Source organism: Ambystoma mexicanum, chromosome 3q (genome assembly GCF_040938575.1).
Source record: "Ambystoma mexicanum isolate Mex_15411 chromosome 3q, UKY_AmexF1_1, whole genome shotgun sequence".
NCBI classification, from domain to species: domain Eukaryota; kingdom Metazoa; phylum Chordata; class Amphibia; order Caudata; family Ambystomatidae; genus Ambystoma; species Ambystoma mexicanum.
In genome coordinates, this window is record NC_090926.1 from 954,651,960 (window position 1) to 954,670,745 (window position 18,786).

Sequence of the window (18,786 nt, forward strand, 5' to 3'; positions counted from 1 at the left end):
CACTGCCCTTCTAGACTAGTAGGCAGGCCTGCCAGAAGGAACAATGAAAGCTAGTTTGGATGGTGCATGATAGAGAGGTGCCCCTTTGAAGGAGGAACTGTCAAACTTCTAAGGGCATCATAAAAGTCCTTTGTTGTAAGCCGAGCCTGGCAGAGACAGTTTGCAGTATTTTAAGACATTTCTTTCAGCACCCTGAATAAGTAATAATTTTGTATTATTCCAGGTTTCCATGTGGTTTTTGGATAAATGTAAAGACACCAAGTACACGTTTCTAGTAGTTGGTGAACTGAAATGTCAATAAAAGATGCAATTCAGGGTGAATTATAAATGATGATGTGAATTGTTACTAGGAATAAGTGCAGTCGTGTGCAGAATTTTAAATATTATGCATTTCTTAAAAATGGCAAACATGTGTCAAAGAGCGATGCAACCTCACAAAGTCGGATTGTCCAATTCCCTGTGACCTATTGAATCCGCATATCTACTTCTCATGGCAGTGGCTAGAATAAGTTTGAAGTTTTGATCTACAACTCATTTTTGGTAAAAAAAAAAGTAGGCGGGAGAGACAAACAAAGGTCATAATGCAAACACATACATTATGTCATTTCTCCTACACCAATCGGCCCAGGGGGAGGAGGGAGCACTGGTAGGCTGTCCTATCCCAGGAGAGGAATAATTCCAGGGTACTTGCCCCCAGGTTGTAAATTTAATTATGCCATTTTGGCTATATAAGGGGGAAACTGACTCTCAAGACTTACCCATTCACTCACTTGCTGACAAATCAAAATCAATTCAATATCCAGGAAACCAGGTACATCCATCCAGGCAGATCCATCCATTCATCCAGATCCAGGCACATCCAGAATCCAGGCAGAAAGGAGAGGAGGCAGCTGATCCCATCCTAGAGAGTGCAGTGACCAGACCTTGCCTTGCTGCCAGCATCCCATCCAGGAGAGCCCAGTGATCAGATCTCTTTGCCCAGCTGTCCCAGTGACCAGCTCCCTTGGCCCAGCAGTCCAGAGTGACCAAATCCCGTGGCCTAGCTGTCCAGCGACCTTGCTGGCTTTCCCAAATCCCAAACTGAAGCTTAAATTGTAAGTAGCACATAACCCCAGTTCCCAAACCTGCATATCCTGCTCTTTTGACCTGTGTATCCCAGCGAAATCCCATCAAAGTCCTAAATTGCGAGTACAATCTGTTCCCCTTTACATAAAAGAATCTCTATTAGTCTGTGTCTGTAGTGTATTCCTTGTATAGTTATTTTCCTTTATCTGTGTAATCCCTTAGTACCAATTTGAAGTAATTTATGTAAGAGGATTCAATTCAACACTACAGCTAAGACAATGCCTAGTATGGGATACTGAATGGAAACCCTTATTGATATATCTTTACGTCCAGTTCATGCGTTCTGGATGACTACCCCTATATAACACCCCTCTCTTGGAATCGCCCTGACCCCACTGGGCCACGAAGTAGTTCTGTTTTGCAAGTTTAAATGGTTTATTTGATAATTTAAACAATATATATATATATATCACACTTTATAATAAATGAATAATTGAATATCACACTTAATGTGAGCAGTAATCAATAATGGATAGTACGGCACTAGCACACTTCTTTATAATCAATGATGAGTGGTTATAGGATGGATACGATAGCAACAATACTTTTATGGTTTCAAATGGATGCAATGTGGAATGAAATGCAGTACAGAAATTAACTTGATAGGATTTCAGCAAAAGACAATGTAATCACTTTCTTGGACAATTCACCCCCCCTTTTATGCACTGTAAGGAGATGAAGATGACACAGTTCTTAGGAATGCAATCAAATAGAATTCAGTTCAACTCCCCCCCAGCAGCTTATACAACAGATAGGAGTTTTGAAACACAGGCAAAATGCTTTGAATATGGTGACAATGCAGTGAGAAATATGCTGAAAATGGTTTTAATTCCCTTTAGGAGGTTCAGGGTGAGTGAAATATACTTGGGATGAGTTCAGGCTCACTTTAGCAAGGATCTAGGAGTAACTAGCAGGTTAAACGAATTTTTGGCAAAGGAAAGCAATGAAGCTGCTGTTTTCACACGTGGCTGGATTTTTAACCAAATCGCCAATCGCGGTAAAATTCGCGAGTGCGAGAATCGTGATTACGGCAAAAATATACGGAGTAGCAAGTCGGTTCTAAGCTTGTTGAAATAAATAAAGGTAGTTTTTCGGATTTGAAATTTTAAAAGTTCAAAGCGACAGGTTACAGCTTGCAGCTAGAAAATGACAAGTGAGAGCTTTGCAAATGACAGGTGACAACTTCTAGGAGGCAGTTCTGGTTAGATTAAAATAGTTTGAATTATATTATTTTAACTAAGAGATTGGTTCTGCACAGTTCTGCTAGGTACTCACAATATATTTAGAAATAGGCCTCGCCACGGATCTGGTCAACAGGTTTTCTTCACTCGCCACGGACGGTTTCTGCGCACCGCGTCTGGGTCAGCTCTACTCTGCTGGTCTGGTCTGGGTCTCTGGTTCTGATCAGGTCTGTGGGTCCGGATACAGCGGTCTCCGGTTCAGCTGGTCTCTCTCTGGAAACAACACTGCTCCCTGGCAAATGGCCAGAGTTCTTGCAAAGAATTCAAACAGCTCGCCTGGCTGTGAATAGTGGCAATGATTTGAGGCCTGCTAAAGAGGGATTCAGCTTGTAGTTGACCCCTCTGCTACAAATTCTGAAGTAAAGTCTTGGTCTCTGAAGGTGGATAGATTGAAGTCTCTGTGTTGGCTCTCTGGAGGTTGATGGAGGTAAAGTATGGATTTTCCCGGCAGAGCGTCCCGCAGCAGATGCAATAGAATGTCCCTATCTGTCCTGACTGTCTGCTTTTATGTGTTTTGAAAGTGGGTGGAGAGGCTAGCTTTCTAGGCCCTACCCCTCTCCACTTGTCATTGGCCACTTACTCCTCTTCCCCTTGATTGGGGGAATGAAATGAAGTGTCATCATGATGAGGTCTGTTTATGATACAGAGAACCCACCCCTGCCAACTTTACACACAATCTATATTTGACCTAAAGACATATTTCATAGATACACAGTGGTTTGAAATTACATGCACCCATCACATATCACATGAGGTAGCCCCTGTTCCAATTCTGCTCTTCCTGGGGGCTTGCATTCAGAAATGGCAACCTTTGGTGCTTTTTAGTGGGTTTTGCAACATCAGATTTTTCTCCAGATTTATACACATGTACACGGCCTGTCCATACATACTCCAGTAAATTACCATGTCTCTAGCTTAAACACAGAGTCTGTAGTATACATAAATAGCAGGGTTTTGCCCCAGAACATCACACAAATTGGAGTTTGGGCTTGAATCGAAAGTACATTTTTTAAATGAAGGCTCTCAAAGTTATACATTCCTGTCATTTGATTACAAAGAGTTATCAGTGTTTCTGTAAAATATATATTTTGCTTTCAATTAAGTTCTCAGAGTGTTGGAGTCCGCCTCCAAGACTTGGGTGGGTCAGTGATCACATGTGTCTTCTGGCAGGCAGGCCTTTGTTGACAGGAAACAGTCAAAATCAACATATTCTATTCAAGTGCAATAGCCTATTGTGTGGTCTCCAGGAGGTTGAGGTCAGCAGACCAGGGGGTCACTTTGCATTTGGTTATTATGACCATGTGATATCCTGGGCTGTGGTGTGAATCTCTTGAGGTGAGAGGGTTTCCCAGGCTTCTGGCCTCTGGGAACAGAAGGTGGCTAATTTTTAATTAAAATGCAGCCTTTGAAGTCAGCTGAGTCAAATCCCTTTGTCAGCAACTGCACTAAGTTCTCCTGTCAGAGTTTAGCCCGCTAGCGCCGCCTTGAGGATTTTGTTGGTACTGCATCCATTTTTGGGATCTTTCTTGGATTAATGCATTCCAAACAGGAATGGTTCTTACATGGTAGTAAATAATCCTTGCTTAACATTGTTTTCATGGGGCTCCTTACAGTAAAATGGTTATGTGGAACCCCACAAAAGGGTTGAATCTTTAAAGTGGTCCGGTGAGCCACGATTTCAGCAACTTTTTGACTTCAGTAACAGTGGATTTTGTTAACAAAGATTTTTCTTTACACTGGTGGGTGGCAAGTGAGGTAACCATTTTGGTGTGCGCACAAACTGCGTGGTTCTCCTGGATTCTGGTGCACTTGTGGGCTTTCTGGCCATCTTGGATTTTCTAAGCCCACAGCACCAAATGTTGCAGCATGATAGCTCAAACGTGGGTCAGGACACCCAACAAATCCCCCCACGTGACTGCCCTTTGAATTTGAGTCGATGGGGAGTCGGGTGCACAAGGGTTTTGACCCACGCACTGGTCTCTCCGCATAATCTTCTTCCAATTCTGCAAATGGCACAGTTCAGCATCTTTTCCTCCATCCGGTACTGATCGATCGGTTCTCCTCGCCGGTCCTGATGGGAATATTGGGCGGTACCCTGGGCCTCTCCCGGTCTCCGGATCGTCCTCCCTGGCCAGTCTCAAGGTTTTCTTTCTCCTAGGACGACAAAGGAAGAGCGGCAATACCTATTCATAGACATTTTTCCCCCACCATTGATATAGTGGGGTGGCATATAAATTTATAGTCAAAACATATGAACATGCACATTTCTTTTTGCATTCAAAAACGAAAACACCAACATTGAGAAAATCAGAATTTGATAGGCGATATGTAGGATATTTTAAGTTAGAACTGAATTAATCTGAGACAGTACCCTCTAGGATTCCAGAGGATTCCTCCAGCTGTTGCAGAGTGTGCCTGGGATGGCAACACTTTAGCTGATTTATATGTACCCACTTGTCTTCCCCCTCTGCCAAACCACCTTTGGGGATGCGGATCTTGTAGGCCACAGGGGAGATCTTGTATATAATCTCATAGGGTCCCTTCCATGTATGCAAAACTGTTCGCTGCTTGGCCTGGTTCCTTTGGAAATTGTATAGATAGACCCGGTCCCCCACCTGATATTCCTTCCTGGAGGTTTTCAGGTCATAGTGGGTCTTCATACTCTCAGCTGATCTTTCTAGATTCCGCTGAGCATAGGCAAAAGCGTGCTGAAGGTGTTTCCTTAAATTCTCCAAATACTCATGAGTTGTGGAGGCATTTATCAACGTTTGCTCTTGGGTTCTGTAGAGCAAATGCTGAGGAAGCACCATCTTGCGTCCAGTCATCAACTCAAATGGTGACATTTTGGTTGCAGATGAAGGGGTAGATCTGATGGCCATTAGGACCAGAGGTAATTGGATATCCCAACTTGGCCCAGAATCTGCCACAAACTTTTTTAAGATGCTCACAATGGTTCGGTTATATCTCTCTACTGCCCCAGAAGAAGCTGGCCGGTAAGCAATATGCAACTTCCTTTTGACCCCCAGTATCTCCCACATCTTTGTCATCACTTCACTGGTGAAGTGGCTACCTCTGTCTGACTCAATCCTTTGAGGTAGACCAAAACGGGAAAAGATGTGGTTAATCATCAAGGCAGCTGCCGTTTCTGCCTTGCAGTTTGGGGCTGGGAGACATTCCACCCACTTGGTAAACAAGCATGTAACAGTCAACATGTACTTATTTCCTCTAGATGAGCGAATCACAGGGCCTACGAAGTCGATTTGTAAATCTGACCATGGCAGTGTCATCCCCCTCTTTTGGAGAGGCGCCCGGTGTGTGAGGGATGTTGGCTGAAATTGTGCACACACAAGACAACCCTTGAAATATTGGTTGAGGTCCTGGCCCATGTGTGGCCAGTATGCAACCTCTCTTAAGATTTCCAGTGTTGTGTGAAACCCCCTATGACCGGCGGTGGCCGCATCATGGGCGTGATCAGGCTTCGGAATGAGGTAGGAACCACCCACTGATCGTGGCCAGCTTTGGATTTCCTTACCAACAAACCGTCTTGGATCCGGAACATTTTTGGACATTTCATCAACACTCTAAGGTCCTCTTTCCCAATGTAATCGGTATCCGTCAGGGGAAAGTTCTCAGGGTCCTCAAGGTGTTGGTAAAACTTACCAATAATTGGATCCCCCGTCTGAGCTGTAATCAAATCAGCATCAGGGGTCTCCTTGCTCCATTGTGCAATTGAAAGGTCATTGTGAGCATTTGTCTGGGACCTAGTGATAGCAGTGACCTGGATTTCCCCCAAAAGGGACTCCATCTCAATTAGATCCCCTTGGATGGCCCCGGTTTTGGCCAGCTGATCAGCTAAGTCATTTCCAGTTTTGTCTGGTCCCTCTACTTTGGAATGACCCTTGATCTTTTTCCAATAGATGGTCATCTCATTCGAGGTGACCAGATCATCAATGTTTTGGATCAACTTCCCATGTTTCAAGGGTTTGTTATTAGCACATAACATGCCTCTGGTTTTCCAATTAACCAGGTGCTCCACGAACCCGTTCCGGACATAATCCGAATCTGTGATTAGTCCCCGTTACAAGGGAAACAGACCAATCCTGGGTTATGTGTGGACTCCTCCAGCCCAAGGGGGGGATCCAGTCAAGCACCTGACACGGGGAACTTCCGTCCTAACTTCCCCAAGGAGGGCAGAAATTCTCCAAATCCTGGGCAGAACTTTTTCCCCAGGTATCCACCCAATTTGACCGGCGTTCGTGGAGTTGATGTTGGACAGCAGTGAGGATGGCTTGATGCACAGCCATCAATTCTGCCACCTGACTACTTCGGGGACCAATTTTGTATCCAGCGGAGGGTTCTGGGAACTCATTCACCCATGCATTCCCTACGCCGGCCACCAGTTCTTTCTCCCCGTTGTTGTCAACATGGTAAGAGCATCCATCCACATAGACAGTGGGCATTCCCTCACACGTGTCCTCTTCAAAGACTTTGTGTGGGGAATTAAGGTATGCCTCCATGTTGTCCTTGATTTTAAGACTTTCGTTCTTGAGACAGTTTTCTCTGGCACAATCATGCAAGTCAGCCAGACCTTGCGCGAGGGGACTCTTCTTGTTTTGGCCATATCGGACCTCCACAGGAAAGCCCTGCATTGACAGAATCCAGGAAGTAATTCGGGAATTACTCACATTTCCGGCCCGGATTCTGTCAATTTGGAGATATTGCAGAGGCTGGTGTGGAGTCTCCACTATGATGTGTTCCCCCTGGATAAACGGGCGGTAATTCTTCAATGCCCACACTGTTGCCAGGAGTGCCTTCTCACAATCGTTGAATTTTTCCTCCACAGAGGATAAAGTTTTGCTCGCATAGGAGATTACTTTATTGACCTTGTCATGCTTTTGGTATAATACCGCCGTCAAGCACGTATTAGGGAACCCCGTCTCCAGGAAGAACTCCTTGTTTCTGACAGGGTATGCTAGGCAAGGCGCTTGTGAGAGGCTTCTCTTGAGTTGTTTTACCGCCTCAGCTTGTTCTGGACCCCATTCCCACTTGACCCCCCACTTCAGGAGATGAATCAGGGGTCTGGTGATCCCTGTGTAGCCCTCAATGAACTTTCTGCTGTAACTAGTCAGTCCAAGGAGGCTCCTTAGTTCCCGCAGAGCTGCGGGGTCTTTCAGTTTCTGAAGTGCTTCCACTTTCTTTTCCTGGGGACAGAGACCCTGAGGAGTAATCTCATTCCCCAAGAAATTAACACGGGTTCTACACCACTGTGCTTTCTGAAAGGAAAGTTTTGCTCCGGCGGCCCTCAACTGGGTCAGAACATAACGGATCTCCGCTATGTGTTCCTCCACAGATGAACTTTTGATGAGGACATCATCTACATAAGCCAGGTTACCCCTCGCACCCAGGTCGGGCATGGCCTTATGTAGGAAAACGTTGAATTCATTGCCGGAGTTGAGGTATCCGAAGGGAGTCCGGGCCCATGTATACTGCTGGCCCCCAAAGGTAAAAGCCAGCTTGTATTGGTCCTCCCTACTGACCGGCACGGTCCAGTATCCATTGGTCAGCTCTATTGCAGTGAATACCTGTGACCCCTGAATCTGGGCCAGCCCTTGGTCAATGTAGGGAAGAGGCCATCAGGAAGTATGGACCCGTTTGTTGAGCTCCCTAGGGTCAGCGCAGAGTCTCCACTGGCCGTTTGGCTTTAATATTCCCAGCACCGGATTATTGAAGGTGCTGTGGACAGGACGGATTATTCCCCGGGACTCAAGGTTCTTAATTATTTCAGTAAGGGACTCCATTGATGCGAGAGGCAAGCGATATTGCTTCACAAACACAGGAGTCATGCCAGGGTCCGTGGGGATTGTTGTTGTGTGGATGTCGGTGCGACCACAGTCATATGAGTCTACCGCAAAGAGATCTTGGAAATCCAAGAAGACTTGTTTCAACTTTTGCTTCTGTTCCAGAGTCACACAGGCATCAGCTAGGTTGACTCTCTGTTCCACATCTGCCTGAAGCCTGGAAAGACTTCTGGTTTGGCTATCTCAGCGGCCTCCTCCAGCTGGGTGGAGAAGTCCCTGGTCAGAGTGCTGATTTGGACTGGAGGCTTCAGGTGGGAAAGGCAGCCCTCATGGACCTGGAATATCACCTCATCCCTCCTGAAGTCACAAGTCACATCTTCCTTACCATAAGGGCAAGAAGTGTACACCAGGAAGTTCCCCCCTTGCCGGGTAAAGATCCTGTATGGTGTTGTATTGTCCTCACTGTCACTGTCAAAACAGTCCTTGGGGATTGGTCCTAACAGTTCATTTCCTAAATCGATGGAAAAATGTCAGTCATCAACCGCCATTCCAATAATGGTGCCTGCGGCTAGAGTAATACTCTTTGAGTCGCTGTTATCCACCTCTATTAGAATGGTGTCATGTTCTATGTTGACTAATGGAGCTGGGTTTACCCCCAACCCTTGCTGTTGGAGAGAAGCATTTAGGTGTATATAAGCATCAGGGTTTTTCAAATGTTGTCCTCTTTTAACTTTCACTTCCAGGGAGAATTGTCGGGTCCTTTCTGGGATGGTGACTTCCTCTTTGATCTGAATCTCAACTGCATAAGGTAGCAATTGAGCTGATCTAAATGCTTTTTCTGGATCATCAAAGCCCATGGGATTATCCGCTAATCGGGACCAAGCTTTGAAGTTTATTAGGTCCAAACTAATGGCAAAGCGATTGAGAATGTCACTGCCCAAGTAAAAAGCGGCAGTGACGTCCCGCACGACCCAACAATTGTGGACTATGCTCTTGTTGCCAATGGAGATTTTGAGCATACACCTGCTTGGCAGGAGATGTTTGGAATTGGGTGCTTCCAGGTCCATTTCCCATTTGTCTATCAGTTTGAATGTGGGAATGGCTGGATCTTTTGGGAGTTGGCGGAACATGGCTTCGCTGATGAAGCTCTTACCGTTGTTCACACACACTCGAGCGAGAACAGAGTCCTTCCCATCATTTAACTGAACAGGGATGAACAACTGCTCTCCAATTTGCTGAATATCAGCCAGGCTCTGAGCTGATTTCACATCTTTCTGGACTATAGGAGTGGGAGTTTCTGATTGTGGATTAGTAAAGAATTTCAGGGTGTTTCCTTCCAGTGTGGAATACCACCTTAAACTGGAAGGGAGGTTGATTTTCAGAAATAGAGAGGACCCCCATCACCAGTCTGTTGTCCTACTGCTATTACTGTCACGTCTGGAATTTGGTTATTCTGGAAGTGGAATTCGACTTGGTCAGATTTTTGTTCAACCATGTGGCATGTGCCGTTTAAACTAACATGGTTGACACTCTGTTTTAATTTTATGGGTCGGCTAGTCTGGGTCCAGAGGACCTTGTTTACGCAATCTATTAGGGGTGACAACCTTCTCAGGAGGTCATTCCCTAGTAAACAAGGGGTGCCATCTGGAGTCACAACTATGACCGGGTGTTTCAACTTGTGTCGCCCAATTTTAATGTCCAAATCTGCCGTCCCCTCGACGGGAATTTCCTTCCCGTCAAAGTTCTGGAGTTGTCCAGGAAGTGAGGTGAGAGGAATTTGGTAATTCCCTCCCCTTCCTGCATTCAGTTCATCAAAGGCCCTTCTGGACAGAAGGGTAGCTTGAGATCCCGTGTCCACCAGCGCTGAAATCGTACCCTGCCCCTGTACTTGTACCGGGGCATAATATCTTCCCTCCTTCTCCTCAAGGGGGCACAGATAATGCACATTTTTGGACAACTGGTGGGCTAACTTTCTGGTTTTGGACATTGCAAGAGAAGAAATTTGGGCAGAATTCTGTGGAGAGCCTTGGGAATCTGAAAGAAAAAGTTGGCAACTGGAGATCAGAGCCATTGTGGGTTCCCATGGTTCCGGTTCTGGGCTGCCCCCCCCTTTTTGGAGGCAGTCATCAGGATGGGTTTGAACCAGGGGATTTTGGCATTGTGGGTTCTGGGATGAGATGATGGGCGGCGGTAGCTCAGTCTCCATATCTCACCAGTCTGAATTGGCATCCCTTGGGACCCATTTTTCCTTGGGAGGAGTTCCCCATCTCTGAAGGAGAAGGTCCTTTCCCCAGGATCCTCTGAGGATCCCTCTCCCTCAAATTGGAAGACCTGTACCTCCTCCACAAAGTGGGTCTTTTTGGGTCCTTTGTTTCTCCTACCCCCCCCTCTGCTCCTTGGGAGGCGGGCTTTCAGGGGCAGGAGATTTTGTTTCCGGTTCCTGGTTTTCCAGGGGCTGTTTACAAGTTGGGAAGGAAGCTTCCTCCAAGGCTTTACACCCCCCTTCCCCTTGTGCCTCCTCCCTGGGAACCGGTGTGTTATCGGGGTGCTGCCCCCGTCATTGTTCTGGAGCACCAGGTCCAGAGTTTGGGGCATTCTGCGGTGGCATGCTCATCTGAGGGTTCTGTTGAGCCCTCAGTATGTGACCCAGATCCCGTGCCATATTTTGGACCTGGCGCTCTAACTGGGAAACCCGCTCAGGCTGATACAGGGCTCTATTTTCTCCCCTGGGCTGATCCCGGGAAGGGTAGCTATCCCTTCTCTGGTAGTACCCCTGGTTGGGAAGATTTTGGTACCCCTCCAGCCTTGGCATCCCCTCTCCCGGATTAGGTTGTCTGGGCTCAGGGAATTGGGGAAAGAAGGATGGATGATTTTGGGGCTGGAAATTGGGTGGATACCTGGGGAAAAAGTTCTGCCCAGGATTTGGAGAATTTCTGCCCTCCTTGGGGAAGTTAGGACGGAAGTTCCCCGGGTCAGGTGCTTGGCTGGATCCCCCCCCTTGGGCTGGAGGAGTCCACACATAACCCAGGATTGGTCTGTTTCCCTTGTAACGGGGACTTACACAGTCAGGAGAGCGAGGGACCTCATTTGTGGGACTACCTCTTTCACTCCCTGTCTGTGACTGGCCCGAGGACCTTCTGGGCCTAGCATTATTAGGTGCAGGTAGGTTTTTAGGCCCCCCCATCTCCAAATCCAAAACGGGGGTGACCTTTACCTCTGCCACCTTGGCAGCAGCAGGGGTGCTGTTGGTTTTGGGATTTTTCTGGGTATTGCTTTTATTTTCTATGGGCTTCTGCACCTCATAGATCCGGGTAGCCTGTTCAATGACCCAGTCTAAAGATCTTTTCTCATAAAAATCTCTCACGAGCTGGGTCATTATATATTTGGGCAAGGCATGGAAAAATGTATTGACAAATTCTCTGCTGTCTGTGCGCACCCTTCTGGTGGTCTGCGCAAAGGCACGTTTCAGTTCTTGCACGAATTCTTGTGGGGCCTGATCCTCCCCACATTGCAAATTGTAGGCTGCCTTGCGAGCCTCTTGAGGATTTCTGTGAACAGAAAAATATTTCAAGATGGCCGCCTTATAGGTGGACCATCTTAAATGATTTTGGTCCTCCAGCCCCGCAAAGAAACTGGAGTATTCTGGGGAGAATGTCCATTTGACGTACTGGATGCAGCTACTGCTGTCCTTCAAATGGAAAGTCTCCATCATTTGCTCATAGAGCTCCAAGTGATCCCAAACAGAGTACATGGCGTTCTTATGATAAGGTGTGATGACACTTGCCTTAATCTGTTTCAATGGGTCCTTAAGCAAGGCCCTTTTTGCCTTATTGGCCTTTTTTGGTTCGGGTAACCCTTGTCCATTCATCCTCTGACTCCGAGGCACTGCTCCCAGAGGTTCCTGTCTGATCTTCCAGGTTTTCCCGGATTCTGCGAGCCTGGGAATGGCTGGCAGAATGTGGGGACCTGGTCTCCTGTGTCCTGCGCCGTTCAGAGGAGTCTTCAGATTCCTCCTTGCTGCCAGGATTTGATGGGTACCCCCCCCCACTGACCTAACTGGGCAGAAGTTTTCAGGATGCCCTTAATGGGCCTATTCTCCTGGGGTTCCCCACTAAATTGCACTGTGCTTGGGTGCCCATACCCGGATGCCTGCCCATCCATTCCTGGGAGGTACTGGCCTATGAGCCCCATGCTTCTGGCTGGATAGTAATCTGCCATCCCTGGGGCCCGGTGCTCATGTGCGCCAGGGGACAGGGGGGTGGCAGAGTCCAGGGACTGAGAGAGATAAATGCCTCTGGTACTAGGGCTCCTGAGGTTATGCTCAGGAGTTTCCCTTTCCCAGCGAACCTGGTCTCTATCTGCCCCTGCTCCCTGTTGCAATGCAAGAGCCTGCGCCTTCAGTTCCTCAGTTAAGGCCTTACTAGACTCTATCAGTCTCTCCTGCATCGCTACCTGTTGTTGGAGCCTATCATTGTGCTGGCAGAGAGCCTCATTCTCTCTCTGCGTTTCCTGATTGGTCCTGGAGCACTGGGCCAGTCTTTGCTGCAGGAGGGTTACCTCCTGAGCTGTGTCCCTATTGGCCTGCTCCTTTCTTGCCAGAGCATCCTCCACCTTCCTGGTGTGCTCTAACAAGTTCTGGTGTTCTTTTTGGAGGTCACCCAGTCCCTGGAGGGCCAGGTGATTTTCTTCCATTTTCCTTTTTAAGTGGCAGACTTCCTGGCATAAGGTATCCCTTTCCTGACTAAGAGCCTGCATCTGTGCCGCCAGGTCGTCCCTTTGCCTTTGGAAGGCACCAGTTTTCTGGCGCTCCTGGTCAAACTCTGCCTGGGTATCCAGGTCTTTCAAAATCAGTTTATTGCTCTCTGCCTTCTCCCTATCTAGGTGGCTTTGCAGGGTGACTACCTGCTCAGCACATGCCCTATTGAAGTCTAACTGTTGCTCCAGCTTTTTCTGGCTCTGCAGTCGGGAGTCCAAACCTTCTTGGTACTCCTTCTGCAAGGCCAGAAATCTGGTATCCTGGTCCGCCTTTTCCTGTTGCAGCACATCCATATCCTCCTTTATTTTAGTGATGTACCGTCTGCTGTCATTTTCTGACTCCTGGATCCTGAGCAGCCTCTGCTCAGAAGAGTCCAGATCAGATTGGACCTTCTGTAATGCCAGCAGTTGCCTACTCGCCAGATCTTGGCCTTCAGAACATTTGTCCTGCATGGCTCCCATATGTAAATATAAATATGCCGCTACCCTGGCAATCTTGTGATGCTCATCCTTGTCCTTCGGGGCCATGTATAGTTCACCCAGGGCCACATGTAGGGGACCCTTATCTCCCCATGTATCTGACCCTGTTTCAGTGACCTGTTGCGCGATTGCCTGCAACCAGACCGTTTGGTCCTGATGAGTCCACTCACCTCTCACAAATAGCTTATGTAAGAAGTGTTCTCTGGCTATTTTCATATCTACCAAGGTCGTCATTCTAGAGATTGGTCTCTGTCCTGACTTACAGAAGTTTGTATTTTATTTTTGGAAAACAGACCTTTTCCTTAGAGCGTTCCTTTGAGGAGTGCTTTACAGCGTAACACAGCGTGGTGATCCAACCGGATATGTGTATGTGGTCAGCTGGCACACTGTATTAATCTGCACAAGTGATAGATCTAACCCAAACGTCCGGCTCGAGCCCCCAATTTGTAAGAGGATTCAATTCAACACTACAGCTAAGTCAATGCCTAGTCTGGGATACTGAATGGGAACCCTTATTGATATATCTTTACGTCCAGTTCATGCGTTCTGGATGACTACCCCTATATAACACCCCTCTCTTGGAATCCCCCTGACCCCACTGGGCCACGAAGTAGTTCTGTTTTGCAAGTTTAAACGGTTTATTTGATAATTTAAACAATATATATATGTGTATATATATATCACACTTTATAATAAATTAATAATTGAATATCACACTTAATCTGAGCAGTAATCAATAATGGATAGTCCGGCACTAGCACACTTCTTTATAATCAATGATGAGTGGTTATAGGATGGATACGATAGCAACAATACTTTTATGGTTTCAAATGGATGCAATGTGGAATGAAATGCAGTACAGAAATTAACTTGATAGGATTTCAGCAAAAGACAATGTAATCACTTTCTTGGACAATTCATCCCCTCTTTTATGCACTGTAAGGAGATGAAGATGACACAGTTCTTAGGAATGCAATCAAATAGAATTCAGTTCAATTCCCCCCCAGCAGCTTATACAACAGATAGGAGTTTTGAAACACAGGCAAAATGCTTTGAATATGGTGACAATGCAGTGAGAAATATGCTGAAAATGGTTTTAATTCCCTTTAGGAGGTTTAGGGTGAGTGAAATATACTTGGGATGAGTTCAGGCTCACTTTAGCAAGGATCTAGGAGTAACTAGCAGGTTAAACGATTTTTTGGCAAAGGAAAGCAATGAAGCTGCTGTTTTCACACGTGGCTGGATTTTTAACCAAATCGCCAATCGCGGTAAAATTCGCGAGTGCGAGAATCGTGATTACTGCAAAAGTAGACAGAGTAGCAAGTCGGTTCTAAGCTAGCCCAAACGGTTCCAGAGATACGGACGATTAAATAAAGGTAGTTTTTCGGATTTGAAATTTTAAAAGTTCAAAGCGACAGGTTACAGCTTGCAGCTAGAAAATGACAAGTGACAGCTTTGCAAATGACAGGTGACAACTTCTAGGAGGCAGTTCTGGTTAGATTAAAATAGTTTGAATTATATAATTTTAACTAAGAGATTGGTTCTGCAAGTTCTGCTAGGTACTCACAATATATTTAGAAATAGGCCTCACCACAGATCTGGTCAACAGGTTTTCTTCACTCGCCACGGACGGTTTCCGCGCACCGCGTCTGGGTCAGCTCTACTCTGCTGGTCTGGTCTGGGTCTCTGGTTCTGATCAGGTCTGTGGGTCCGGATACAGCGGTCTCCGGTTCAGCTGGTCTCTCTCTGGATACAACACTGCTCCCTGGCAAATGGCCAGAGTTCTTGCAAAGAATTCAAACAGCTCGCCTGGCTGTGAATAGTGGCAATGATTTGAGGCCTGCTAAAGAGGGATTTAGCTTGTAGTTGACCCCTCTGCTACAAATTCTGAAGTAAAGTCTTGGTCTCTCAAGGTGGATAGATTGAAGTCTCTGTGTTGGCTCTCTGGAGGTTAATGGAGGTAAAGTATGGATTTTCCCGGCAGAGCGTCCCGTAGCAGATGGAATAGAATGTCCCTATCTTTCCTGACTGTCTGCTTTTATGTGTTTTGAAAGTGGGTGGAGAGGTTAGCTTTCTAGGCCCTACCCCTCTCCACTTGTCATTGGCCACTTCCTCCTCTTCCCCTTGATTGGGGGAATGAAATGAAGTGTCATCATGATGAGGTCTGTTTATGATATAGAGAACCCACCCCTGTCAACTTTACACACAATCTATATTTGACCTAAAGACATATTTCATAGATACACAGTGGTTTGAAATTACATGCACCCATCACATATCACATGAGGTAGCCCCTGTTCCAATTCTGCTCTTCCTGGGGGCTTGCATTCAGAAATGGCAACCTTTGGTGTTTTTTAGTGGGTTTTGCAACATCGGATTTTTCTCCAGATTTATACACATGTACACGGCCTGTCCATACATACTCCAGTAAATTACCATGTCTCTAGCTTAAACACAGAGTCTGTAGTATACATAAATAGCAGGGTTTTGCCCCAGAACATCACACAAATTGGAGTTTGGGCTTGAATCGAAGGTACATTTTTTAAATGAAGGCTCTCAAAGTTATACATTCCTGTCATTTGATTACAAAGAGTTATCAGTGTTTCTGTAAAATATATATTTTGCTTTCAATTCAGTTCTCAGAGTGTTGGAGTCCGCCTCCAAGACTTGGGTGGGTCAGTGATCACATGTGTCTTCTGGCAGGCAGGCCTTTGTTGACAGGAAACAGTCAAAATCAACATATTCTATTCAAGTGCAATAGCCTATTGTGTGGTCTCCAGGAGGTTGAGGTCAGCAGACCAGGGGGTCACTTTGCATTTGGTTATTATGACCATGTGATATCCTGGGCTGTGGTGTGAATCTCTTGCGGTGAGAGGGTTTCCCAGGCTTCTGGCCTCTGGGGACAGCAGGTGGCTAATTTTTAATTAAAATGCAGCCTTTGAAGTCAGCTGAGTCAAATCTTTTTGTCAGCAACTGCACTTAGTTCTCCTGTCAGAGTTTAGACCGCTAGCGCCGCCTTGAGGATTTTGTTGGTACTGCATCCATTTTTGGGATCTTTCTTGGATTAATGCATTCCAAACAGGAATGGTTCTTACATGGTAGTAAATAATCCTTGCTTAACATTGTTTTCATGGGGCTCCTTACAGTAAAATGGTTATGTGGAACCCCACAAAAGGGTTGAATCTTTAAAGTGGTCCGGTGAGCCACGATTTCAGCAACTTTTTGACATCAGTAACAGTGGATTTTGTTAACAAAGATCTTTCTTTACACTGGTGGGTGGCAAGTGAGGTAACCATTTTGGTGTGCGCACAAACTGCGTGGTTCTCCTGGATTCTGGCGCCCTTCTGGGCTTTTTGGCCATCTTGGATTTTCTAAGCCCACAGCACCAAATGTTGCAGCATGATAGCTCAAATGTGGGTCAGGACACCCAACATTTAAGTAATTCCTCTTTAAGTAAATTTATGGTGGCAGCTGGTTAAAATTTGAAATTAACCGCCTTGCATTCAGTGTCTTCCTTTAAATAACTATAGTCATTAGAATATAGCCTAAATAGAATTAGTCTCTGTGTATGAAACAAAACGAATTTGCCTGTTTTGTGTGCGTTTCTACAAATTCCGATTTGCATCTGACCCATAAAAAAAACATAGTCCCATTAAGAATAACCATTTCTGTCACAATCCTATTTGTTATGTGCCTCTGCTCCTTGTCCTGAAAACCGATTTTCAATTTTGACAGCCAAGCTCTTTCCGTGGCTGCCTGTCATCCCAAATCCGGTGTAGAAAAGAATTGCCATTCTGCCGCATGTGTTTTCTTTTGCATTCATTTTCATTCCCAGGTCAATTTTCTTACCTGTGTTCACGTTACTCTGGTGCCCTGATAGTAGTCTGTAAACTTCCTTATCTATCAAGTATAATAACACAAATGTCTGCCCTAGCTATCCAACCGCGGTTGCAAACTGCTGTGCGAGTAACAAGTGACAACCGATTATGCAATTTTGCTCGTAAATATAGTTTTCATTTTCATTTCTGGCCTCCCATCTTGGGTTGGTGGGCTGAATTCAAAATCCAATTTTCCCTCTTCATTCTGACTCCTTGACTCTGCCTTCCATCAACAAAGAATTTAGTTAGCAGGAGTTTGGGGGCGAGTGTGAAGGGGGAGTGCTTAACTTGAACGCTATCTGTTGTTTTTAAAAAAAATTCTCTTTTGCTTGCTATTAAAGGTTTCTGTATATTATGTTAGGACTGTGAATTAACTATGTTGTGGGGATTTTTGAATTTGTATTGCCACAACATCAGTGGTAGCTGCCCAATTGTTTGATTTTGCTTGATTTTTAATTTGACCATAACATTAATAATTATCACATTGTTACACACCGGCCTGGTTCCTGGTCCAATGTGACACAGGGTGTTTGTAAAGGTGGGTGCAAGACGGGTTGGGGGCCTACTCAAATAAAGAACTCATGATTGATTATAAATAAAAAGCATTTTTGTTCATAGTCTTTATGAAAGTTTTTTTTAGATTGTTGTGTGTGTGTCTGCTTCCCCTGTGTACCAGTTGTGTGAGTATCAGCACCAGTTTTTCTACTGCTCTTACTGAGCAAGGTGTAGCTGAATACCATCTCCCTCTCTTGCTCCCTGTTAGGCAAGATTGTGTGCAGTATCTTTTGGAAGATTACAGCAACCTTGGCCTCATGGCAATAGGGAACCCAACCTTTGGTATACGACTGTACTACACAGATTGGTAGTGTGGGTGAGCAGCCAGGCTTTTCTCAAGAGGGTTCAATGTGAGCAGTAGGGTTGTAACACAGTGTTTCACAGTAACAGTTATTCAAATAAACACTTACACTCAAGGTTTCTTGATTAAACAATTATTAATTTATTTAACAGTGAGATATATAAGCCTTCTTCAGAAGCAAGTAAAACATGCAACAATTATAATACACTTCGAAACACACTCTGTTTCTCTAAATCAGATGATACCCATTGGGGATGGCACACAGACACTTTCTACACCCTCACTCAGCTGACTTAAATAGCTAGGGCACTGTGGACATTGCGGAGCAATAAATGGTACATTTAGAGCAATACTGAGCTTGGTGTAAAGCATTAGATAGGGGAAGAAAACAAAGGTTAACAAATAATTCCTAAACTGGTAAGTACTTTTAAAATCCTTCAATGCAAAGTAAATTATCCATTTCCTGGAGGAAAAGCAAAAGCACAAAATCAGAGGTAGAAGAGTCTCTCAGGGAGCCAGGTCATCCAATTTTATCTGAACACCATCTAGGGGAGCTAAAGATCTTCTTTACAGGTGAGTAAAAGTCTAGCACAATGTTTTTAAAAATGTTTGTAGAATAAGATTCACTTGAAGGGTTACAATCTGGGAGGCTT